General features: G+C 47.7%; 1 protein-coding gene across 6 annotated transcripts in view; it reads right to left on the bottom strand.

The window, feature by feature from the left end:
* CUX2 (cut like homeobox 2) overlaps window positions 1-25,629 on the bottom strand; it is a 254,962-nt gene that overhangs the window by 189,877 nt on the left and 39,456 nt on the right. The window contains exon 1 of one of the 6 annotated variants that reach the window (XM_053590228.1): window positions 7,745-8,067. The exons of the other annotated variants lie outside the window; for them this stretch is intronic. The gene's annotated coding sequence lies outside the window, so the exon portion shown is untranslated. Of the gene's footprint in view, window positions 1-7,744; window positions 8,068-25,629 lie in introns of those variants that run through there. 6 annotated transcript variants of the gene reach the window in all.

The following is a 25,629-nucleotide window of genomic DNA, read 5'->3' as shown; positions in this document are numbered from 1 at the left end:
CCTCAGATTTCCCCTGACTGACAAGGTGTCTGAATAGTCTACTTGAGATTCACATACAAACCTGTGCTTCTCCGCTTGGTCCCAACAGGGTGTCTCCTTGCATCCCACCATGGAGCACAGAAATGTTCACTGAATGAATGAATCTACAGATGAATGAATGAATGCATGGAAGAACGAAATTTCCCCCATAGTCAGTACATGCCTCTCTGCCAGGGTCACATTCACTGCCTCTAGCACATTCTCTGGCCTTTGAGTCATGTGATAACATCCCAGTTTCCTGCCAGCTCTTTTATCTCTGGCCATCGCAATCATAGTAAGTCATTAACTGCAAGAGATGTTCCCAGCAAAAGAAAGAGGCTTCAAAATAAGGCCCCTTCTTCATAGGAAACTGCGAGGCCATGCCTGAACCCAATCGGCCCTTAGCCACAGTGAGCTTGGGAGCACCATCTACACATCTAACAAACGTTTGTTGAGCAACTACTACACAATGGACCTTTTCCTCAAAGCTGCCAAATGAGTCTGGTTCCAGGGCAAAAACTAAGGAGAGTTCTTTTCCATGAAACAGAAAAGGCTACACCCCTATAAGCCAATAAGACCCTCAAGATGAAAGTAGTGCTCCCTCTAGGCAGGAAACTTACCAACTTATCTGTTGCTAATAATAATAAAATGTTTTTCTCCTAAAAATAACCTTCTCTTTAGTCATCAAGGCATCAACTTTGAATCTTGTCTTCATTAAAATAGCAAGGAATATTCCCTTGCACAAAGATAAAATAATAATAAAAGTAATAACTACCACCACCTTTTTTTTTTTTTTTTTTGATCCCTTACTATACCAGTTGCCAGGCTAAATATTTTAACTACACTATCTCACAGAACATTGCTACAATCCTATGAACTAGGTAAACAGAGGCTCAGAGAGGTTAAATAGCTGGTCTGAAGGTATCGAATCAATTGAAGGAACCAGGCTTTCTACACGGATTTGGAAGATTCCAGAATATCTCGAGTCTCAGCTTTCTTCTTATAAAGTAGGAATAAGACTAACTCCGAGGGGTTTCCACAAAGACTAGATGAGGTAAGGCACACAAGGCATTTCAGCATCTGGCTTGTCCCAGAGGGCTTCACCCAGCAAGCCTGAGTATTTCATCATCAACATGCCCCTGACGTGATTTAAGGTGGGGTGGGCTCAGGGGAAATACCACACCACTCTGTTCTCTGCCACCAATGCTCGGATATCATTCAGCTTTGGACAAGTCTTGGGTGCCTACAGCCACCACAAGCCCAAGCTTGCTGGATCCACCCTCAGAGCGGAGAGCTGCCAGGTGGCTCTCTTGCTGGCTGGCTCCCACCCCTGGCTGCCACCCAGGGTGACTTAACCTGAGTCTGTGCCCGCCTTGTCAAATTGTTAGAGGAATGCCGGGCACATGCAGCCCACCCATGCAGGGCACCCAGTTCCTAACCCGTGCCACAAGGCTTTGGGCACAACCAGCCAGGTACCTGGCACACAGCAGCTGCCTCATAGCACAGAGTGGGCAAGGCTGCAGACAGAATGGGTCACAAGTTGGATTAAAAAAAAAAAGACATTGTGTTGCTGATGGGATGTTTTAAACTGGGTTCAGGCATTCCAGAAATAACAACAATAGCTCATGCTTTATAGCACTTACTACCACCTTTTATGTAAAGTAAGGAATTTAACCCTCACAACATGCCTGTGTAGTCAGTACTATTATTAGCCTCATTTAACTGGCACAGATAAAATGACCTGCCTGAGGTCACTCATAGCTAAGCCATGTTGACTGCAGTACCCCTGGCCCATGCAAATCTGACATATTCAAAGTAACAATAGAAAGCTCTAAGCCCGGCACTGTTAAAATTCCCATTTTACAGGTGAGAAGACTGAGGCTCAGAGCAGCCTAGCAACATGCTCAAGGCCACACAGCATTTGAAGCTGGGTTCTGGATCTGCATTTGGCCTGATCATGTTTTGCAACAGCATCTGGTTTCTACTTTGTAAAAATCTGACTTCACCCCAGCCACCCAGTTCTGCTGCAGGTATCTGCAGCAGATACCATAATAACAAATCCCAGGGAAGGTATGAGTTGGACCAGAACAGAGATAAAAAGAAGTTCCTCTGGCTCCGTTGAGAAGCCCAGCAGCCACCAGGTTCCCTGTAAGGCATGGGTCTTCTGCCCTAGAGAAGCAATGTGGCAGGTCACAACCTGCAGATGGCAGGGTTTGGAGCTGCCATCTCGTGAGGGAGCCCTGACTATCTCCAGGGCTGTGGCCAGGGCCCCTCACCACCCCACTCAGAGGATCCTCCCGGGAAGGATCAGTCCAAGAACCAATCCTGGAGCAGCAGCCTGTGCCAGGCCACAAGATCAACAACAGTGAACCAGGGGTCCTCATTACCGGGAGTGGTACACCTTGAAAAAGCACATTCTGTATGATAAGATAATTTTATATTTAGACAACACCACCCCTTCCAAAAACAAAACACCCATTGTTTTTATAGCCCAAGCTACAGAAGGCAAAGTGGGATTGGGTTAAAAATGGCTGCAGCCCTCAGAGGGATTTGGGAGGATTTCTGAGTAACGGCTGGTGGTTTTTTGACAGTGCCTATGCTGTATTCTCAGGGCCCAGGAGGTCCGTGAGGGTTTGCTGGGGTCTCACAATTTGAGAAGATGGAAATGCACCACATACGTGCTCACACGCAACATGTGCTCACATAAATTCTCAGACATGTGCTCAATGCACAAGCACCACTCACACACCCACGTGCAGTGTATGCTCATACTCAACAGTCTCACATTGTAGAACATGTGCAACATGCATGCACACATGACATCCTCCATGATGCTCACATGTTCAAATGCACACTCACATGTTCACATTCTTGCACGTGCACACTCACATACTTACACACGCTCATGGGGACGCACACCCTCTGACACACACAGGCGTCTGCGCCCACATGGACCACAATCATGTACCCATGTGTCTCTCCAAGATGCACACACACACCCAGATAGAAAAAGACACACAGGGCCCCAGAAACATGTCCTGACCCATACTTAGCCACACCCATGGCCATCTCCCCAAAACACAGACACACACACAATTAACGGGTGTACACAGAGATCCGTGTTCCCTCTCACCCCTGGATGACTCTCAAAGCCACAATGCACACAGCACACAGAAAGAGATACAGAGAGCCACACACGCTGCACATACACTGGGCCAGATGCACACACAGACACAAGGACATATACACACAAAGTCAGCCTCCTACACTCACATCCCAAGTCCTCCCAACAAAAGGTGGGTCTTTGCACTCACCCCAGACAGCTTGTGCCCTTTCTCCAGAGCTGTCCAAGGCCCCCAAGAGTGTCCAGACACGGCCCAGGCCCGGCAGCCGAACCCACTCCAAGGGCCCGTCAGCAGCACCGCCAGCAAATAAAGAGCGAATGTGCAAAAATAAAAGCAAAAGGCTGCGATAAAGCCGTTCCCTTCCCACAGGACTCTGAGCTGACGCAGGTTCTGCTCTGCAATAAACATTTTCTTTCTAATTTTAAAAGACATTAGCATTACCTCTTTGGCTCTCGATCCAGCCAGACGGTACCTTGCTGCCTAGGCTGCCCATCGGCCGCACTGGGCATCAAGGGGACTCAGGGTCACTCTGCACGAGGGGCATTGACCCAGGGACCTGCCGGCCACCTGAGTTAGATTTCATACCATCCCTGTGGGCCCCAATGAAGCAGTTACATGGTCAGAGAGATTAGGAGCCCCCAGTCTAGTGAAGAAACATCTCCCAATTTCCCCTGGAGAGTCTGTCTCTCACCCGAGCCAGGATCTCCGCGGTCCAACTCTGTTCTCCAATGTGAACACTGTACACAAGGCAGGTGGCCTTCAAATGGCAAGTCACCCCCAACAAATAGGGGGCTGGGTGGGAACTGGGGTGCCATTTGCCACACCTACTACCCTCCCACAACTCATCCTGCCTGCACACTGGAGTCTAACCTCACACTTCCCAGCAGTGACCCAACCTGGATTTCCGGGCTTGGCAAGGACTTAAGGAAGAAGGGAAACCACATGGTGCTCTGGGGAAGCAACCTGAGCTACTTCTATGAGCTCAGAGGTCTAGACCTCAAACTGCAGCATTGCCTCCAGTCTCTGACCTCAGCTCTTGCCCGCCCTGCTCAACCTGCAGGTCCCAGGCACTCTGAGCACTTTGACTTCTACAAAGCTCTGCTCTGAGCTTTTGCTAAGCTATCCTCTCTACCTTGAACACACGTTCCTGCCTCTGCCCGCGCTGTACTGGGTCACTCTTTAAGGCTGAGCTTCCAAGTCACCCCAGTCCATACTGAAGAGGGTATGGGATCACATGGTGAACAGGGCAGCCTAGTTTCTGCCTTCAGTGAGCCTCCTCTAGGAAGCTTCCTCCCTGGCTTCCTAGGCCATGTTGAATACTTCTCAGCTCCAGAGCTCTCTGGGGCTCCAGGCTCAGGGAACAGCTCTTCCCAGGCTGGTTCTGTCTGCCTCATTCCTGGCCTGTTCCTGTCTGGGGGCTCCCTGAGGGTAGGGACAGTCTGCTGTGCTCCCTGCCTCCCCTGCACTAGGCACAGCATAAAGCCCCCAGGCAGCTGCTGAATGAATAAATAAATAAATGAACAAGCAGCTTGTGCCAGCTGAGGTCAAATCCCTCCATCATGGCTCAGCATCTTTCCCCTCTGGACACATAGAGAGAAACCAGGAAAGAGAGACTCCACGGTCCTCTGCCCTGCTTCTGTCCAGTCTGCTCTGGGGTTGGGGATACAGGTCCACCTCTGCCCATTCCCAACTGTTAATACATTACTATGTAGTCAACTGAGTCTGTGCAGTCATAGGAGTTAAAAGGCAGGATGGAAAAGAGAAATGTCAGCAGGCAGCTCATAGCAGCCTCAGCATCCTCCCTCCGGGCACGCAAGTCTCCCTTTGAAAGATCCCTCAATGGCCCCTCCTGGGCAGTCCTGCCAAGGCTGGATGACCACAGCAGTGCCTATCTCCCAACTCTGCTATTGCCCCGACACGTCACTGCTCCATGCAAAAGAGGCTTGAGAGCTCTTTGCAAAAGGTAAGTGCATCCTGTCACTGCTGCCCCTGGCTTAAACCCTTCAAAGGCTTCCTGTAGCTCTTAGAATTAAACCTCCAAATCCTCACCCTGGGCCTCTGGGGAACAATACAAACTCTACACAGTGGCCCAGGAGGCCCTCACCTGATACAACCCCTGCAAACCATTTCAAGCTCACCTGGATCCCAACAAAATGATTTGTAATGCCCCAGAGCCCAGGTCTGACCCTTTGTGCCAATGCCTACATTTTCCCAGTGTCCAGTGCTGTTCCCAGTTTCAAAATAGCCACACTAATTCCCTGTCTGGCGTACTCATCCTTTGAGACCCACTACTGTCTCTGCAAGACTCCTTCTCTGCTCCAGACTCTGGGCACCTACTGAGCACAGTACCCACTGCTGTGGGAAAATGCCATCTTGTGCTATGATGGGTGGTCTTCCCTCCCTGGTGACCCCCTTGAGAGCAGAAGCTCATCTTATTTATCTAGGAACTCCCCAGATCTGGCCCAGAGTAGACACATGAATATGTATGTTTTTGCTGCTGTGATTAATAAAATTTTTAAACTCCCTCTGCTACTCTTGCCTTGCCCTAAGCTCTCAGTTTGTTTCTAGTAAGTAAAGCCAAAAATACAGACCCAGGCTCCTCCACATCCTCCTCAGTTCCCCACACTGCAGCCTGGTGGTGGGGAGTTCGGGGGACCAGCAGGTCATTGGTGAGGAAACACCCCCCAAAATGAAATAGAAACAAAGGGAAAAGATGAGGCTTATCACCCCAAAACAGGCACCTGAGTATCTGAGACCCTCACACTTGGCAGATGCCCACTGAATTTGCAAGACCCTGATTTTAGGACTTAACACATTTCACCTTGAGACAGGGACGCTCTCTCTGCAGCCAAGAGCTTTGCTGCTCCCTAACTTCTTTTGGCTAGGTCTCCTGGACAATTCTGGCTCTAATCACAGGCCTACCCAGGGGCAGAGCCAGTCCTGCTTTCTAGAAGCTGAAGACACCACTGAGCTGGGAAGTGGGGACATAAAGGGATCAGAAGAGAGGGACACACAAAGGGAATGCCGTGAGACCTCAAGTAAATGACTTTGCTGCTGCGAGCCTCAGTCCTCATCTTGAAAATGGGTGCAAGTAATGAAACCTCCTGAGAGTCTGCACAGAAAGCACCCAGCCCAGGGCCTGCCCTCCCACTCAGCTCCATGCATGGTGGCCTTTATGACAGTAATTTGGGAAAACTCCGGTGGCTTCTAGGAGAGCAGGAAGAAAGGCACAGAGGCTGAGGTGAGAGGGCTCCATTTTAGGCCCTCTAGGCTGCCCCAAGAAAGTGAACCAGGCTCTCGCGATGTAATGCTCTGAGCACCTAGCAGCTCTTGCTTTTCCCTGCTAACACAGGGACTCAGTGGCACAGATAATTCTGGGCCCATCAATCATGAATCACTCTACTCAGGCCTGGCTGAGTCCCCAGTAAACCTCCTGCCCCCAGGTTTACTGACAACCCCATCGACCTCCTTGCTGGAGGAGGCTTAGATTCTCATGGGGCAGGAGGCTGAGCTCCAGCACTGAGCAGATCCTCGAGAGCTGCTACCCTTCATGGGGGCTCATGCCAGGCCAGTTCTGGAGCCAAGCGCATTAAGCCCCAGCATTTTCCGACCCTCACAGTACCTACATGTTCCCTCTATATGGCTTCAAGACACTGACAGGGGAGTGACAGTGTCCAAAGCAAACAAAATGGAGGCTGTGAGTTTTCCTTGAGTCATGGAAAGAAAAAAGTAGTGATGGCAATAATAGTAATATTATTTTATAGACCAAGAAATAAAGACTCAGAGAGTGCAGGCCACTTGCCTGAGGACACACAGACCTCAGGAAACAGACCAGAACTTGAACCCAAGTGTGTCTGACCTCCAGACTTTTAATAACAGCCCTTCCCTCCCCAGGAAAAGCTATGTCCAATCATTCAACAGACAGTGACAAAACCTGTAAGAAACACCAGTAGGTGTTTGGTGCTTGAGAGCCTGAGGGGGAGGTGATGAGTCCCCAGGATCTTGCAGCTGACTTTTTTTTTTTTTGTAGAGACAGTCTCACTGTACCGCCCTCGGGTAGAGTGCCGTGGCGTCACACGGCTCATAGCAACCTCTACTCTTGGGCTTACATGATTCTCTTGCCTCAGCCTCCTGAGCAGCTGGGACTACAGGCACCTGCCACAACGCCCGGCTATTTTTTTGTTGCACTTTGGCCGGGGCTGGGTTTGAACCTGCCACCCTCGGCATATGGGGTCGGCGCCCTACTCACTGAGCCACAGGCACCACCTGCAGCTGACTTTCTAGTGGGGGAAGGACAGCCGCTGAAGGCACTGTTACTCCCAAGGTGATGAGGGCCAAGATTAGCAGCGAGTCCCATGACAAAGAGTCCCCCTTCTCACAGAGATTAAGAGAGCTCTACCTACTAAGCAAGACAGCTGCCAGGCCACACAAAATTCTGGCCCAATGAGCAAGACAGACAAGCGTTGAACAAGGATGTAAGTAATTTCCATTGTTTAAAAAGGTAGATGCCACCAGGCATTGTTGCCAACAAGGCACAGACCCCTGTTCCCAGTCCCTGCCGGCTGGCCCTCTAAGCTTAGCCAACAGCAGGGGTTACTCACCTGGTAGGAAAACCAGGCTCCAGGCCTGACCCTTGCCTCCCCCTGCCTGCTCCTGATCCCCGGTCACTTCTTCTGACCTTCGGCCACAATAAGGTGGTCAGAGCTGCTCACTCCAGGCCCAGCTGCAGCCTCTGCTTCCCCTTCTTCATGCGGCTCTCAGAGTTATCGATTCTGCCAGTGGAACGGCCGGGATAATTTTGCTTAGCTTCAAATACCTGGTTCTCATGAATTCCTCGGCCAGAAGGTTATAAAGCTTCCTCTAAAACGTAGGGGAAAGATTAAGCCTGCTTATGGTTAATAATACACTGTTCCCTGTCCGTCAAACTGCCAGTCTGCTATTGAAAGTTCACTATTAGATACTTATTTAAACGGCCTCGCAAGGCTTCCGAAGAAAGTGCAGTTATGCATTTTTCCCCTCCTTGCTGGCACGAACGACTATAGATAAACATCAATTCGCTCCTGCGGCTCACAGTCACAGTAAATAAATTTTTCAGGAAGCTTGAGATCCGCACAAAGGCTCTGCCAAGCTCCCATTTCACACAACATCAATGTTTGGCCTCTGAGAAATAAAAGCTCTAAGGTGTCCATCGCCAGGGCAAAATTATCAATTGTCAAGTCACTTTTAAAAGAGAAAGAAGATAGAGCATTTCAAAGAGACAGTTCTTCCCGCAGCTTAAAAAAAAAAAAAAAAAAGACAAAGGGACAGGAACTGTTATTTCACCCACAAACTAACAACTGGGATCTGCCCCCTAAAACCTCAGGTGCCCATCCCCCAAATTTCTGGCCCTGGACCTGCTAACCAGGCAAGCTGAAGCAGTCACAGCCTGGAGCAGCAGGTTCCAGCTGAGTTCAGTGACTTCAGTGACTTCAGTGACTCAGGCATTGGGTTATTTTTATTTTCTCAAAGTGGTTTTTTTTTTCCCCACTACTTTTAGAAGTGGCAGACGAGGCTTGTCTATTATAAAATATTTGTTGCAAACCACACACACACACACACACACTCACTTGCTCACCACCCCACACACAGTTCCTTGCTGTGTAAAGATGTCAAGTCCCTGTGGTGTGAGGGACAGGAGATAGGAAAGCTGAGATGTCTCCATCCCACCTCCTGGGTGACTGGGGTTTATGTAACATTCAGCATGATTCTGCAGGAAAGAGGGGTCCTCAAAGGTAGGAAGCCAGAGTAGATGTCATTTTACAGACAGAGAAACTGAGGCACAGGAAAGCCCCAGGAAGGGAGAACTGGACTTGGATGTGCCTGCATTTGAATCTCAGCACTGCCACCTTCCAGCTATGTGGCCTTAGGTAGTCCCTGCCTCACAGGGCCCCTGTGAAAGTTAGCCTCCACACCCCTACTTGTTAGCTTTATTATTAAAGGGCTCAGATCCACTAGGCAGTCACTGGGAGGACCAGGACTGAGTATCAGAGGAAGGAGCACTGCTCTTGGAGTCAGAAGATCCAGCCTTCATTCTAGGCCTATCACTTCAAAGTCATGGCCCCTCTTCCTGTCTCAGACTCTTAGTCCAAATAATGAGACCTCAGACTAGTCAGTCTCCGGCATGAAAATTTATCACAACAACCTAATAGAGGAGGTGCTGTTATCATCCCCAATTTACAGAGAAAAAAACTGAGGCTCTTAGAAAAGCAAACTGTCAAAGTCAAGGAAACATGAGCAGCCTAGACCTCAGAATGTGACCTTATTTGGAAACAAAATCTTTGCAGATTTAATCAATTAAAATAAGATGAGGTTATACTGGATCAGGGTGGGCCTTAAATCCATTGAGTGTTATCCTTAAAAGAGACAGGCCCTAAGAAAAGCTAGCCACGTGAAGACAGATGGAGATTGGAGTGACATTGCTGCAAGCCAAGGAATATCAAGAATTGCCAGCAGCAACCTGAAGCTGAAACAAGCAAGGAAGAACCCTCTCCCAGAGCCTGCAGAGGAAGTACGACCCTGCCCACCCTTGATTTTGGACCTCTGGTCTCCAGAGCCATAAAAGGATAAATTTCTGTTGTTTTAAGACCCCTACTCTGTAGTAATTTGTTATGGTGGCCATTGGAAGCAAACACAATGCTGTTCTATAAAAAGTTGATAAAACCCCAGGCAACTATTATCTGGGCTTTTGGAAGGTTCTAGGCTGGGTAGGGTGAAAAATGAAAATGGGCCTTGTTGACTAGACAATCAGGACCAGGTGGCCCAATCTTGTGCCCATCAATGGCCTTGTCAAATTGAAGGGCACAAGATTGAATTGAGGGGCTCACCCAGATCTTACAGGATCCTCTTCCCAGGCCTCCCCTTAGGGGTCTATACAAGGAGAGGCAAAGCCTGCTTAAGTTACTCTTGACCTTGGGTGGTGACTTCAGTGGTGTCCCCTGTAGCCTTCTTGGAAAGGGTATGGCTGAGTCAGGACATCTACTTGGGCAGCTTTGGAGCTGCCAATCTTACTTCCCTCCCCAAACAAGAACAATGAGGCCATAATAACCCCTTGGGGTTATTTGTTGGTAGTGGCCTCTGGCCAAGTCCATTCTCTCTACCAGGCACCATGCCTGGCCACTCAGCCCTGGATCGAGTGGGCATGCTGACTCCACTACCTCTGGGGCTACATCTAATGAATGACCCCTTACACAGATGTCCAAGCTGAGGCTTAGAGCAGCTAACATTGCTCATCTAAGTCCCACTTAGCTAGGACACAGCACAGCTGGACGCAAACACTGCTCTACTGGATTTCATCCCCCTTAACCCAGAAGATCAAGGACGTACCATACAGGTGAGCCTCGGCACAATGGGTGCTCCATCAATGCTGCCTTGTGCTTGCTTTGGAACCTGCTGTTTGGTGAGGGCATTGCTTCTCAGCACCTCTGCTTAAGTAAACAGCAGAGGGGAAGAGAACCCCCATCTAGTCTTTACAATTAAAAAAAAAAAAGGAAAGAGAAGAAATAGTATCTCTATTAAGCTGATTGGGTTGTGTTGCATTTAAGGAAAAAAAAACAAACCACTGGACAAAATAAGGGAGTTGTGTCTTTAACACCAAAATAAGGGAGTTGTGTCTTTAACTCCATTCATCCCCCCTGGGAATTTTTCTTGACCTCTTGGTGGAGTTTGTGTTGTTTTGCTGTCACTGCAAGGCATGGGATCAGAGAGGCTTTCATTTGACCTTCACTGAGGTAAAGGATGCCAAGAGATGGGGGAAATAGAAATCACCTCTGTTTCACAGATGAGACCAAAAAAGAAAGAGGGAAAGTCAGGCAGAATCCAAAACAGAAACCCAACTCCCCTCGATGTGCCCATATCTGGCCCCTCAGGTCTATCTGTAAGGGCAAACATCCCAAAGTGGTCTACCTCTAAGCAAGTTCATTCCTACACTCTGCGTCAGTCCCCCCGGATGGCTCACCCAGATCTTACAGGAGCCTCTTCCCAGGCCTCCCCACCTCCCCAGGGAGCTTGCCTCTACCCCCATCCTTTGCTCATGGCTGCCAACCTTGCTCATATGTAAATCTATCTTCATTCTTCTGCTTAAACCCTCAATGTCTCTCCACTGCCCTCAAAATGAAGCCCAAACTTAGCCATGAGCTCCCCAAAACTCCTCCAGACTGCTTGGGTTTGTCTTAATAGAAGAGACAGAAGGCCAGATAACTAGGTTCTGCTTTTTGCCTGTTTAATGGTCAAACATTAATGCCCTCATTAACATCCTAATTAATTTAGTTCCCCCAAAGCACTTGTACCCTCTGACCTCTCCCTGGATCCCCTTCCCTCTACTTCCTCCCACTCACCTGGGAAAGCCTAGTTATCTGTCAGCTCTCAGCTTAGGTGCTGCCTCCTGGAGGAAGCTCCCCCCTAGAGGAAGCTCCCCAGGCCCTTGGGAGGCCCCTATTACAACACATGCCACCCTGCTAGAAAACCAGCAGTCAGGTAGAACTCAGGTCCAGGAGAACCAGGCCCCGAGGTGCACACCAGGGAGGACAATTCAGGTAGGGGTTTGGCTGCTCTCAGCTCAGAGCCCTAGGCCTCGGGGCAGACAGACTATAGTTCCTAATCCCAGACCCCAGATACAGTCTGTGCTTTTTGATCCCTACAGTGTGCTACCAAATACATCTTCTTATTTAATCCTCATTATTTCTTCATTTCTCAGACGAGGAAACCAAGGCTCAGAAAAGAGAAATCAGTTGCCCGAGGCCACGGTCTACTGATCTGCAGACTTGATCCCAGCACTGCTGGACTTTGCCCCCAGAGCCTATGCCCTGACACCACCATTGGGCAGAAAATGCCCTCAGAATAGCAGCCACATGAGACTAAACAAAGGTACTGCGATCACTACCACAGGCTGCCAGAGCTGGGAAGGACCTGCTGCCGTTCCCTTCCCCTGTGCCTCAGTCTTCCCACTTGTAAAATGAGCATCATAACAGCCAACAGTGCACACAGCTGTCCTCACATGAGGCAAAAGACATGGGAGGGGATGGAGGTCTTGACTCCTGAGGCCAGTCAGGTGGGAGGCGTAGGATGACTCTTGGCCCCCTCTGTCCCCTACTGTAGAGCTATCAGCTACTTGACAAGTGGGCACCGATGTCCCATAGCTGCAGGGTCAGACATCACAAGACAATGCAGCTCTGCTCCGTATCCAAACCATGAGGACTCAGAGCTAAATGTCTAAGAAAGGACTCAGGGTTTGGAGCCTGCGCTCCCAGGTTTGAGTCCCATCTCCACCACTGTCCAGCTGTGTGTCTTCAGGTAAGTCCCCCTAACCTCTCTAAGCCTACTGCCAACTCTGTAAAATGGTGACATCACCTCCATCTACTTCACACAGCTGCTGTGAAGTCTTAAGTTAATGGCTCACAAAGCAAGGAATCCGTCCACTGTATGTTTAATAATTAATAAAGTGCTTTTAGTCCTTTACTTTTCTTAAATTGGACTTTTTATTTTGAGGTAATTGTAGATTCACATGCAGAAAGAATACAGACAGATCTCTTGTACTCTTTATCCAATGTGGTAATATTTTACAACACTGTAGTACAATATCACAACCAGCACATGAACACTGATAGGGTGAAGATGCAGAACATTTCCTTCACAGCTGGGGTCTCTCATGAGGCCCTTTTATAACCACACTTACGTCCCTCCCCTGCCCCTAATCTGTTTTCTGCTTCTCTAACTTGGTCTTTCCAAAAAATGTTATACAAAGGGAATCATACTGTATGATCTGGGACTGGCTTTTACCCCTCAGCATGACTCCTTCCAGCTTTATCCAAGTTGTTAGTGTATCAATAGCTCCATCCTTTTCCTGGCTGCATAGTGTCTCATACAACAGATGTACCACAGCTTAACCACTGGCGGGCTAAAGAACATCTAGATTGTTTCCACTTTGGGGCTGTTTATAAATAAAGATGCTGAGAACATTCCTGTGAAAGTTTCTGGGTGAACTTAAGTTTTCATTTCTCTAGGATACAGTCCTTCATTTTTAACCCACGACAAGCGTAAATTTCATTCATTCACCAAATATTTATTAAGCACCTACTACGTACAGGTGCTGTTCTAGACACTATGGAGATAGCAGTGCCCTTCCCTCTTGGATAATACAAAACTGAAGAATTGAACCGGCAGCTTATGGCAAAGTCCACTCTACAGCAATACGGAGATGTGGAGTGCTCTGATTAATGATAAAATTAGTAGCCACACTGGAGAGCCAGCAAAGCACTTGGGTGCATTTTCTCAAGGAAAAGCATTACCTTCTAGTTCAGCGGTTCTCAACCTGTGGGTCGCGACCCCTTTGAGGGTCTCCTGCATATCAGATATTTACATTACGATTCATAACAGTAGCAAAATTACAGTTATGAAGTAGCAACTAAAATAATTTTATGGTTGGGGGTCACCACAACATGAGGAACTGTATTAAAGGGTCGTGACATTAGGAAGGTTGAGAACCACCGTTCTAGCTAAACATGCATTGCCTCAAGATGTAGTGACTGGTCAGCAAGCCAGAAAACTCTGATGACTTTTCATTCACAGCATTTTCTTTAGGAAGTTCCTTGTTACTGTGGAACAACCCTAAAATGTTCCTATTTCATAGATTTTAGGAAGTTCTTCGCTTGACAACTCAAATAACAATAGGTAACATTCCTTGAGTGCTTATCGTGCTGGGCAGTGTTCTCAAATTTTTATATACATCGTCACCTTTTATTAAAGAGACAGTCTTACTATGTTGCCCAAGCTGGATTCAAACTCGTAGACTCAAGTGAACCTCCTGCCTCAGTCTTCTGAGTAGCTGGGATTATAGGTGCATGCTACTGCACCTAGCTACACATTGTCACTTAATTCTCGTAGACCATAAACTATTCCTGAGATAACTGCACCATTAGCTCAATTTTACAGAAGAGGAAACTGAGGTTCCAAGTGCTAAACAACTGACCAAAGGGTGTTTGGCTGGGAAGGGCAGAGCCAGGATTGAATCTCAAACCTGGAAGGATAGAATGAGTTTTTTTTTTTTTTTTTTTTTTTTTTTGAGATAGTCTCACTCTGTTGCCCTGAGTAGAGTGCTGTGGCATAGTAGCTCACAGCAATCTCAAACTCCTAGGTGCAAATGATCCTCTTGCCTCAGCTTCCCAAATAGCTGGGACTATAGGCACCCATCCCAATGCATGGCTTATTTTTTCTATTTTTTTTTTGGTAGAGATGGGGTCTTCCTCTTGCTCAGGCTGGTCTCGAACTCATGAGTTCAAGGGATCCTCCCACCTCAGCCTTCCAGAGTGCTAAGGAGTCATTTGGTGGTCTAGAAAAGGAGCCTTCTTTCCCTCTCACTCCACACCCAGTTCTGTGATGTTGAATGTATTTCTCTCCAAGGCACTGCACACCTCATTAAAGGCCCTGGGCAGCAAGTGTTTCCAATATAAATCGGACAGTTCCTCATTAACTATGAAAGACCTAAATGCTGATCACCTCAGTCAATATGTTCTAAGCTCTCATCATTAGAAAAAGAAACAATCAGGTGAACTCAACCTGTTCTCTTTGATTAAAACATTTCCCTCCTAGATGCACCCTGGGCCACACAGTCCCAGGTGCCTGTGAGCTAAGTACTTTCTCTATTAATGAAACAAACTTCATTTTTAACCTCTGAACTCCTGACATGCTTGCTCTCATGACAACACAAGTGCCCACCACGATACAATAGAAATATTTAACCTCCAATGTGACCAACCTCCAATGTGACCAGTGTTTTCAGCAGGAGCAGACAACATGCTCTTCCTTAGTGACAGGTTGGTGGCTGGTGGCGGTTAATTACTGTGACCATTATCAGAGAGGCCTCAACCTGCCACTATGTTGCTTCAAGGATAAGCAGAAGGGATACAGGAATTATATTGCCAGAATTACAATGGGCACAAAGCAGGAGCCTTTGGCTTCTCCATTGGCTTCATTTGTTCCAGATCCCTGATCTCCCACCACTGAAGACATCTTGCAAACCAACACTGGGTATAGTGGCTCTCTGCCAGCATCACTGATGGACCTCAAAGTACAAAGCAGGTACTCCATGCAGACCCTTGCTGGAAGGTGGGAAGACAGCAGGGAACAGATTCCAACCTCAAACCAACCCATACCCAATTACGAACAGGGACAAATGCTGGGAAGGGAACAAAGTGGTGTTGATATAAGAATAAAGGTGAAAGATGTGCTTAGCTGCACAAATGGTCAGAGATGACCTCTCTGTGGGAGAATGGAACTGAAGGAACCAGCGGAGGGGGGGTTGGGGTGGGGGAGGGGGACCATTGTGGGTAATAGAAACAGTATATGCAAAGGTCCTGAGGCACAAACAAACTCAGACTATTCAGAAGCCAAAAGCATTCAAGGAATTTACTTGGCTGTTTCCTTCCGCTCTCTCCTTTGCTCACAGAGTCCCAACCCCACTGGCTTCCAGGATGCTCCACAAAACTTCCAAACACATTCCTGCTTCAGGGAATGCCTAGCACTCCTTTCCCAACCCTACCCCACATCTCTGCATGGCCTACTTCCAGGTATATACTGGTAAATGTTTAACAATAGGCTCTCTGGGGGAGTAAGCTCTGATTTGTGGCATGTGCCAATTTCCGTGCTGTAAACGCTCCCATCATGGCTAATCTCAAGTTACCATGCGAGGTCACTGAACAAGGGGCTGGGAAGAGACACATCCACGAACCAGCTCTAGCACCATATGTTATTCAGGCCTTTAAATGTCTTCTCACCAGAGGAAACTTTGCTAATTTCCCTTATCAAAAACAATACCCCACCCCCATCCTCTACCTTGCTTTTCTTCGCTTTGCCATCCTTATTACCTGTGGTGTTCATTTATTTTTTTTTTTACCACCTGTCTCTCTGACTAGAGTAGCGGTTCTCAACCTGTGGGTCACAACCCACAGGAACTGTATTAAAGGCTCGTGGCATTAGGAAGGTTGAGAACCACTGGACTAGAGGGTCAGCTCCATGGAGGCAGGGAGCTCTGCTTAGCCTAGTCGCTGCTCTATGGCCAGTGCCTAGAACACCACTCAGCACACAGTAGATGCTCAATAAAGATTAAGGGCATAAAAGGCTGACAAGGGAGAATGGGAGGAGAAGGGGTGAGGGCTCCCCGTAACCCCCTATATCCCACAAGGGCCTATCCAGAAGCAGAGGGCACAGAGGAACATGAGTGACGGTGGGCACAGTGGGCTATCTGCCAGCCCTCCTGCCATAGGGCTCCTCATTATACGGCGCCACCACTGCTGCGAGGCCTTTGCGGCCACTCTCAAACCATTTTGCTTTTAAAATAGAAGTTTCCTGTGAACCTGTAAATAATTCATTGCTCAGAGTCCTTAAAATGTTCACAGGTATTTAAAATGCTATATAATCAAGTTCACAAAAATATAAAGTGTAAGCGTTAAAATACTTTAATGTTCTAATTAAAACAGACCACTTATGCCCTGGCTCTGACTCCTGTTTACTATTTCCGTAATAGCCTGTGGCTTGTTGGGGGAGGGAGTGGGGGGATTTTTTTTTTTTTTTTCAATTGGCCTTAAAAAAAATAAGGGAAAAAAGAGAAAAAAGTTAAGTTTGCTTTCTCCAGCAGTGCACTGAGGAACTGAAAATCACACTCTTAAAATATCCACAGGTTGCCAGCTGCTGAGACAGGGGTGGGGGACATCTGAAGGTCTCTCCATCCGCTACCTGGAAATAGAGCTGGATGGGAATGGGAAGAAAGAAAGGGTGAGCAGGAAACCTTCACATCTCACGGCTCTGAGAATACCCACCACCCCAGACCCCACTGGCCACTCCCCTTCTCACTGTTGCAGGCCAAGAAGGAATTCATATTTGTAAGGGTTAAAAAGATGAGTCAAGGCTCTATCTACCCTGATAAACCCTGGTGTCTGACAAGCATGATGTCTTCACATAGGCTGTTCCCTTGCCTGTCCCCACGCATACACCTACTCAACCTGTTCTCAGCTCTGGCATTGCCTCCTCAGGGAGGACTTCCCTGACTACCCCCAGTCCAGTACTGGAGGAAATTGCCCTGCTGGCTGCTCTGCCCCCACCAAAGTGACCTTGAATGAATGACTTCTCTAAGCCAAAAGTGGGCCATCTTCATGGTGGTATCCCCTGACCAACGCCTAGCCTCTTCTCCCAATCTCTCCACCAGCCCTGCAGCTCCCAACAGGTTCTCCCGCTATCTCTCTTATGGTGCTGAGTGCCATTTGTGGGTCTGCTCACTGTAAGCCTCTCCTCCCTTGGCCTATACTCTCCATGAGATCAGAGGCTGTGCTGGGTGCCCAGAGCCAACTTCAGTGAGTGAACACAGTAGATGTTCACCAAGTGGCACAGGAAACAGCCTCTCTACTCCCTCCCAACCTCAGTCCTTTTTTTCCTGAGGGTCTCATCTCTGGCTCATTCACTCATTCATCCATTAACACGCTTCCCATCACCAAGGACCCACTTTGTATCAAGTTCTAGGGACACCCTAAAAACATCAACTGTGGGGTCCCCCAAGCCTCCTAACCCTAAAGGGTTTCTCTTTATTTTTCATCTGTCCCAGGCCCCCCAAAGGGCAGGCACCAACATCACTCTCCTTCATGCTCTCCCTGACCTGCTAAACCACGGCCTTCTCAAGTTTGTCCTGGAAGGCCCTGCACACCTGTGCCCTCCTCCCACAGTCCTGCCTTATTTCTGGGTCACATCACTGTCCATCTGCACAGCGGCTACTCTCTGGCTGGTCTTCTGTTCCCTCCCAACCTGATACAATGCTTCTCTACTGAGGATGACCCTGTCCCCCAGGTGACATTCAGCAATGTCTGGAGACATTTTTGGTCATTAGGTAGAAGCCACAGATGCTGCTGAACATCCTACAATGCCCAAGACAGTCTCACAGTGAAATGGCCCAAAATATTAATAGTGAGGAGCTGGAGAAATCTTGTGATAAAACAATCTTTAAACACAGCCTCAAACTTCTCACTCTTGCTCAAATGCCTGCCACCGCACCTCATGGCCCACCAGGCTACCCACCAGCCCCTCTTCATGACACTCAGGATGCTGCATCCTTCCGGCCTAACTTCCATATTGCCCATCCTTCTGCACACGAGCCAAGCTGCCCTGCTCAGGACTTCCCAGGTGTGGCCTTGCCCTTCACCCATGCTGTGATGTGCTCCTGGGGGACTTGCCTCCTCCATATTTTGGCCTTTCAAGTTTTCCAGCCCTGTCCTTTGTCCAGCTCCCTGGACAAAGGACCCTCTCTCCTCTGCACCCACACCCTGAGCTTCAGCTTCCCTGGGGCTGCCTGCCACTCTGGCTCAACTTGGGTCCCTGCTATTTGTTGATTCTCTCAGACACTCTAGGAGACTTAAGTGAGAGAACTTGGCACACAGTAGGTATTTCAAGAGATATGGAATTAATTCAAATCCCTCTTCTCACCAAAGTGTGTGAATATCACATTGCTGAATGTCCCCTGGGGGGCAGGGGTCATCCTCAGCAGAGAAGCACCGTATCAGGTTAGGAGGGAACAGAAGACCAGCCAGAGAGCAGCCACCATGAAGGTGGACAGACAGCTCCTACAACACAAACCAAATAGACAAATAAATTTGGTCTATCAGCCTTTTATCCAGACTCCAATTCCTTAAGTTTCACTTTATAATTTTTTACTTTTCCCTTTTCTTTCCCCTTCATCTCAACTCAGTGAAGAAGTCCAACTGCTCTATCCACAATATGGGCAGACACAAACTACCTGTAGTCCCCACACAGACATCCCCAACATTCCCAGGGACACTCCTGCCATTTTGTAGCAGATTAATTTCAAATTACAATACGTTCCTGTGCTGAAAATCCAAAATCCTTCTTAAGAAAGCCTAACACAAAAATCACCTATCATCTCCAACACCCAAAGGTAGAACAAAACAGACCTCAGAATCATTCCAATCAGGGGTAAGAGAGCTGGGGCATTTGTACCCCCAGCTCCTGAGAGCTGAGGGCTCCTCCTGAAGGGTTATGAGCTCAATACTTCTGGGGCCTGCCTACTCTCAGGCAAAGTGGTCTTATGGTTTTGGAAAAAAGCCCCCAGGCATAGAAATGCAGCCATCAGCAGGCAGGAGCTTGCCAGAAGGAGACCAGTGGACAGCATCTGCTCATTTTCTGCTGCCCTATCTCAGGCTGTACGATGGACAGTGGCTGGTCACTACTGCAGCACTGATTCCCACTGCATCTGGCAATCACTCCTTACTTTCATTTGAGGAGCCCTTCTTTACCCCGTTGCCCCTCCCAATTGCTATGCACACCTGTTTGTGCTTTCTGGCCAGCCAGTGTCAGACTCTCATTCCTGCAGATGGAGAAACCCCTCCTTACATGAGTCTTGGTGGGAGACAGTTTCTGTTGCTTGCAATCCTAGATGGGGGTCCTTCCCCTCAACTCAAGGGAAAGGCTTGTGAACCAGGCTTGGGTCAATGACTAAATCTCATTCCCCTGACCAGGGGAGGCTCTGCCCTGGGCTACAGTGCAGTGGCATCATCATAGCTCACTGCAACCTTAAACTCCTGGGCTCAATTGTTCCTCCTGCCTCAGCATCCCAAGTAGCTGGCACTACAGGTGCCTGTCACAATGCCCAGCTAACTTTTCTATTTTTAGTAGAGACAGAGTCTTGTTCTTGCTCAGGCTGGTCTTAAATTCCTAAGTTCAAGAGATCCTCCTGCCTCAGCCTCCCCGAGTGCTAGGATTGCATGTGTGAGCCACAATACCTGGCTGGGAGGGCCTGTGTTATTTTTTGTACCTACAGCTATAAGAGCTCCCATTTATTAAAGAGTCACTGTGTTAGGAGTTTACCATGAACTTGACTTCCACAGCATTGCCTCTTCCCAACAACTCTATGATAACTGTCACCAGCAGCATCTCCACTTTATAGATGAGGAAACTGAAACTCAGGAAACCTTAACAGCAGTAATATTAACAGTAGTAATAAAAACTCACATTTGTGGGGTGCTTACTGTGTACCAGGCACTGTTCTAAGTGCTTTGCATTGTACTGACTTATTTCATTCTTTCTTTTGACACATGTTTACTGAGCACCACTCTGACCCAGGTGCCATTCTAGGTACTAGAAAGATAGTAAGCTAAACATATAAAAATCCCTGCCCTCCCAGGGCTAACATTTTAATGGGAGAAATCAATGAACAAGATAAATGAATAAAATATATATGTTCTATTATGTTTTTTGCTAAGGAAGGAAAAAATACAGGAGGGAAGAAAGTTAGGGTGTGTGTGTGTGAGTGTGCACGTATATGTGTATGCTATGCGATTGTAGTTAGGATGGTTAGGGAGATGGTAGTTAGGATGAGAAGGTGGCTTTTGAGTAATAACCAGATGAAGTGTAGGAGTAATGTAGGCCAACATGTGAGAGACCAGAGACCAGCAAGGACAAAGGCCCTGAAGTGGGAGTGTACTCAGCTTCTTTAAGGGAAAAGGATAAGGCAGATGCTACCGTCATTCCCAATTTTAGATGAGAAACTGAGGCCCAGAGAACAGTGACATAACATGGTCAAGGTCACACAGCAAACAAGAGAGACATGCCAGAACTAGAACCCAGGACTTCTGACACTGGATCAGGGGACTTCTCCCCACTGAGCAATTCGTGTGTGCCACGTACTCAATTTTGATATGAGGACAATTAATGACAATTAAGGTTATTGGGGGGGGGAGGAAAACCAGAGAGAGGGAAGGGGGGGGGGCCTTGGTGCGTGCCACACCTTCTGGGGGCAAGACATGATTGAAGAGGGACTTTACCTAACAAATGCAATCAGTGTAACCTGACTTATTGTACCCTCAATGAATCCCCAACAATAAAATAAATAAAATAAATTAAAACTTAAAAAAAAAGAATGCTTATCTTAGAGAATGAAAATACATTTTCTTTCTTTCTTTTTTTGTAGAGACAGGGTCTCACTTTATGGCCTTTGGTAGAGTGCTGTGGTATCACACAGCTCACAAAAAAAAAAAAAAAAAAGAGATCTGCAGGACCTTGCTTGTCACCAAGGAGGTTGTGAATGAGGCATCACACCATCTGGTCCTAAAGTCATGCTCAGAACATCCTTTGTGGGCCAAGGATGCCCACACAAGACACACACACAGCTGTGTGTGTAGGGGGTTCTGCCCAGACAAAGCAGGTAAGAGAACAGCATCCCTGTGGGATGTGCAAGGATTAAGCAAATAAAGCAAGCTGTCCAATTGATAGTCTTTGGCACAGAGCACTGGGGAAAATCCTGCTCCTCCAAGTCCCACCAAGACCATGACCCCAACCAAGCACAAGGAAGACAGGAAAAGAGAGATGGGCTTATGCACGAGAAGGGGCTGGAGCCCACCAGGTACAGCTGTGTGAGTAGACAAGCCACTGCCCCTCTCTGAGCCTCATCTGCAAAATAGGGATGGCAACACCAGTCCTTACTCAGAAGGCCACTGCAGGTCCACACTGGTGCATATCATAGATGGTGTAGACAGCCTCGACTAGATAACACAACGCCTATCTGGCACAAAGTCAGACGCTACCAGAGGCCACAGAGGAGAAAGTCAACCCTTTACCTATGCCAAGGACCCCTTGCCAGGGGCAACCACTGTTGGCAGCTTCTTATGAGTCCTTCTAGAAAAGTGTATACCCAAAATTAACTTGCTGTACATGCAAAGAACAATTTATCTGAGGTTCCCAGCTTATAAAAGGCAGAGAGATTGGAAGCTCCCACATCTATCTGATTTCACAGCCCATATCCCCAGCCTCTGTGCCATTTGTTCCCCACTCTACCAGGATGAGGAAAAGCCAGATGTTTTGTCCTGTCCCTTGCCTCCTGTGAGACCAGGCCACTGTGGGTGGTAGGCTACAGGCCTTACCAGGCCAGACTTGGGCCCCAGATGGCCTCAAGCATCACCTCCTCTTCCCCAAACACCTGGCCACTGACCCAAACTGCTGAATCTGCGTCCTCCTGCCCATCATGCTGTCCCCTGGTTGGAGCTCCCATCACAGCTCTCCAGATGCAGACCCCTCAGTACTCCCAGCCCTCTAGCCCACTGTCCTGAGTGACCTTTTCCAGCACAACACTCAAACAAGTCACATAGAAAACACCCAAACTCCTTCCCCAACCTAATGAGGTGCCCTCGTTACTTTCTCCCAGGACTTCCTCTCTGCTTCTCGACAACACGTGGCCTCATGACTAGACAACTTGGTCCATTCTTTCCTGCGTGGCTTCCCTCAGCAGAATGGAAGCTCTATGAAGGCGAGAACCTTGTCTCTCTCTGTCAGCTTCAACCCTCTCACACAGGGTGGGATCAACTGTTTGTTGTACGAATAAATGAAATGGGTTCTAAGAAGCAAGACCCCTCCTCCAAATTAATCTTCCACAAATTCGATTTACTCATTCCTGATTTCCATACTATTGTGAAAATCTCAGTGAACAGATGGAAACCCTAATCCTCCTCAGAGCTGAAATGTCTTTGCTACCCCCAGCCCAGTACTGCCTGGACTCCCTTTGTCTCCTCCCTTCTCTCTTGTTATTACATTAAGCAAAATTTCTTCATTGGCAAATAAATGTTTTTTCCATCAATAATCACAGATGACTAAATCAAACCTTTAGCTGCTGTTCTTATCTCTTAAACAGACCCATGGATTTCCCAACTAATCAGAAAGTGAATCAAATGCTGCCATTTGAGGTGGGAGATAATCCAGTCAATTTCTTTCAGGAGGAGGGATCTGGGTGGGAATTTGTGTATGGCCCCCCAAAAACAAACACTCTTGTAAATAAAGCTGGCCTCCATCCTGTCTCCACAATGCAACTCTTATTGAGTGAGTCAGGTGTTTGGCTGATTAAAAATTGATCCATTTCAAAATCTAATCAACAGAATAGGATTCTTTCATACGTTATCAAGAGAGCTGCTGACATCGAAAACCAAACCTGTTATTAACCCATGAACTTCAGTGACCTGCTCCTCACTGCTACGAGGGACTGTAAATTATTCAGTGGTCCACGACTGGGGCTAGTGAGCCTGATGGATTTAGACCATCAGTCCAGGGGAGCAGCAGTCCAGGGGGTTCAGGTCGATGGCATGGCCCTGCCAGTCCCCAGAGGATTGGGTTCAAGACACTCGGGGTCTGCGAGTCATGACTGTGAATACATTACCCACGTCTGCCCGGGCCTTGCTGTGGCTGTGCCTTTGACAGAGAGGCCTCACTTAACTTTTTGAGCAGAGAAGGCAGGCTGGCTCAGGCCTTGGGGGCCTGTGGGGTTGGGGAATGATAATTTCCAAATTAATAAATTATTTCTCTTGAACTACAAAAAGGGAAAAAAATAAATAAAAACAAGGATATGGGCACAGCTCACATTTTGCAAACAGTTCGGAACAGGCAATACAGTCAGTTCAAATATTTTACCTCCTCGTTCAAGGAGTAGCTCTGTTGCAATGGGACTGTTTAAAAGAGGAGATGAAAAGACCCATCCATGGCTGTTTATGTGTCCAGTGGGGCCCAAGGGACCACGGGCTTTGTTGTTGACTTCTACTCCTTGACCTTGAATTAAAGCCTCATTAAGAGTCATATCTTATAAAAACCAGAGCACAGTAAATGAAGTTTTTTTTTTTTTTTAAAGAACACATATATATTCACTCCAAAGTTTCTATCCTGCTAAGCAAGCAGAAAATCCAGACATAGCAAAGGCTGCACTTGACATTATTATTTTGGGGCCTGTATTCCACAGCTGACCTGATTATAAAGGATTTAGGAGGGAAAAGTGTTAAGTCTCAAAGCTGAAAAGACACTGGAACCAGGGAGGAGGACAGACTGCTGTGTGATGGGGGAGATGAGGGTGAATTATGTCCCTAGCCTGAGCTTCCTAGGAGACCCAAGAGAGTATAGATGCCACTATGGGCTCCTTGGAGCACTTGCTGGAAAAACCAGCCAGGCTCTGGGAGCTATGTAGGCAAATTCAGTTCAAATCTCAACTCTGCCACTTCCTGGATGTGTAAGCTTTAGCAGGTGACACTCAGCCTCAGCTTCCTCATCTATCAAATGGAACTAATGCAGCTATGTACTTTAAAGTTCTCTAGCTATGGTGGGAAGCACATAGGAATTATTTAACTGTCCAACAATCAGCATCTATTGTTACCGTTAATATTTTTGCTATCATTATGCCAGGTGTCTCGCACTCCTTAGAGGAGTTCTTGATAAAGTCAGCAGCAGATTAACATTATCTTCAGCTGCACCCTCTCAGCCCAAGCACCTTTATAGAAATGATTCTAACTTGCCTCCCCCATGCACAAGGCTTTCGTGGGAACCCAGAAAGTACCTACATGACTTGTGGTTGAGCTTGAAAGCCTAAGTCTTGGGTTCAGATCTCAGCAATGCCACTTATTAGCTGTGTGACTTTGTGAAAATGAAATCATTTCCCTAAGCATCAGCTGTCTCAACTTAAAAATGGGATGATAATAATAATAACTTCGTGGGACTCACTTAGCACAGTGGCTGGCACCTAGGAATCTGGCTATCATCATCATCATCATCACTGTTATTCAGACTCAGCTGCTCCCTTGATTAGATAGAGATTATTTTGTTCAGTTATGAGAAAGAGTTGAACCTGGCAGGGGCCTCTTGCTGAGTAACCCTGGAAAAGTCACTAAGCTACTCTGAGCCCTGGGTTCCTCCTCAGTCGGGCAAATAATGACATCTATAAATTCCATCTGGCTTGATCAAGACCCTATTCCCTTAATTGAGAACAATGCCAGGACTCTAATAGGTACTCAAATAAAGAAAAAAGCATTACAAATAAATATACTTACTTAATAAGTTCTCCTAGAAAATGTCAGTGACCAGCATGAGCTGCCAACACCAAATGTGCACAGAAGGTGACCAGCTTCTTCTCCACACTCAAACACTGCACCCACACCCCTGAGGATGCTCCTCCCCCACACTGCTGGGAAGGCACCCAGCTTACCCCATCCTAAGCTGCTCTGACACTTCGACTCCAGCCCATGAGCATCCAGAAGACCAGAGCAGGCCAACTCCCCATCCACCAAACTCTTACAGACCACCAGGAATCCTCTCTTAAATAATAATGTATGTATAAATATGAACCCCTTCTGACCTCTCCTCAAAGTAAAATCATCCTCCGAAGACCCCTCGACCTGATCACATTGATCGTGTCTGAGCTGTAATTTCGCCGCTGCTCTGCACAGACCAGCTGACTGTGCCTGGCAGCTCCAGGGGTGCCCGCAGCAGCTAGAATGAGACAGAAATCAGATCAGCCCTGCAAAGCTGGGGACAGGGCTGCTCCTGCAAATGGGGCTCAGGGTGGGGCTGGCAGTGGATGACCCCTCCGTTAGCTGCTACCCTCAAGCTGGGCCCTTCATTCAGGAGGACTGAATGAATGAACAAGGTGGGGGTG

This window comes from Nycticebus coucang, chromosome 4 (genome assembly GCF_027406575.1).
Source record: "Nycticebus coucang isolate mNycCou1 chromosome 4, mNycCou1.pri, whole genome shotgun sequence".
NCBI lineage: Eukaryota > Metazoa > Chordata > Mammalia > Primates > Lorisidae > Nycticebus > Nycticebus coucang.
Note: the sequence above shows the minus strand (reverse complement) of the source record. Positions and strands in the feature narration are given on the sequence as shown.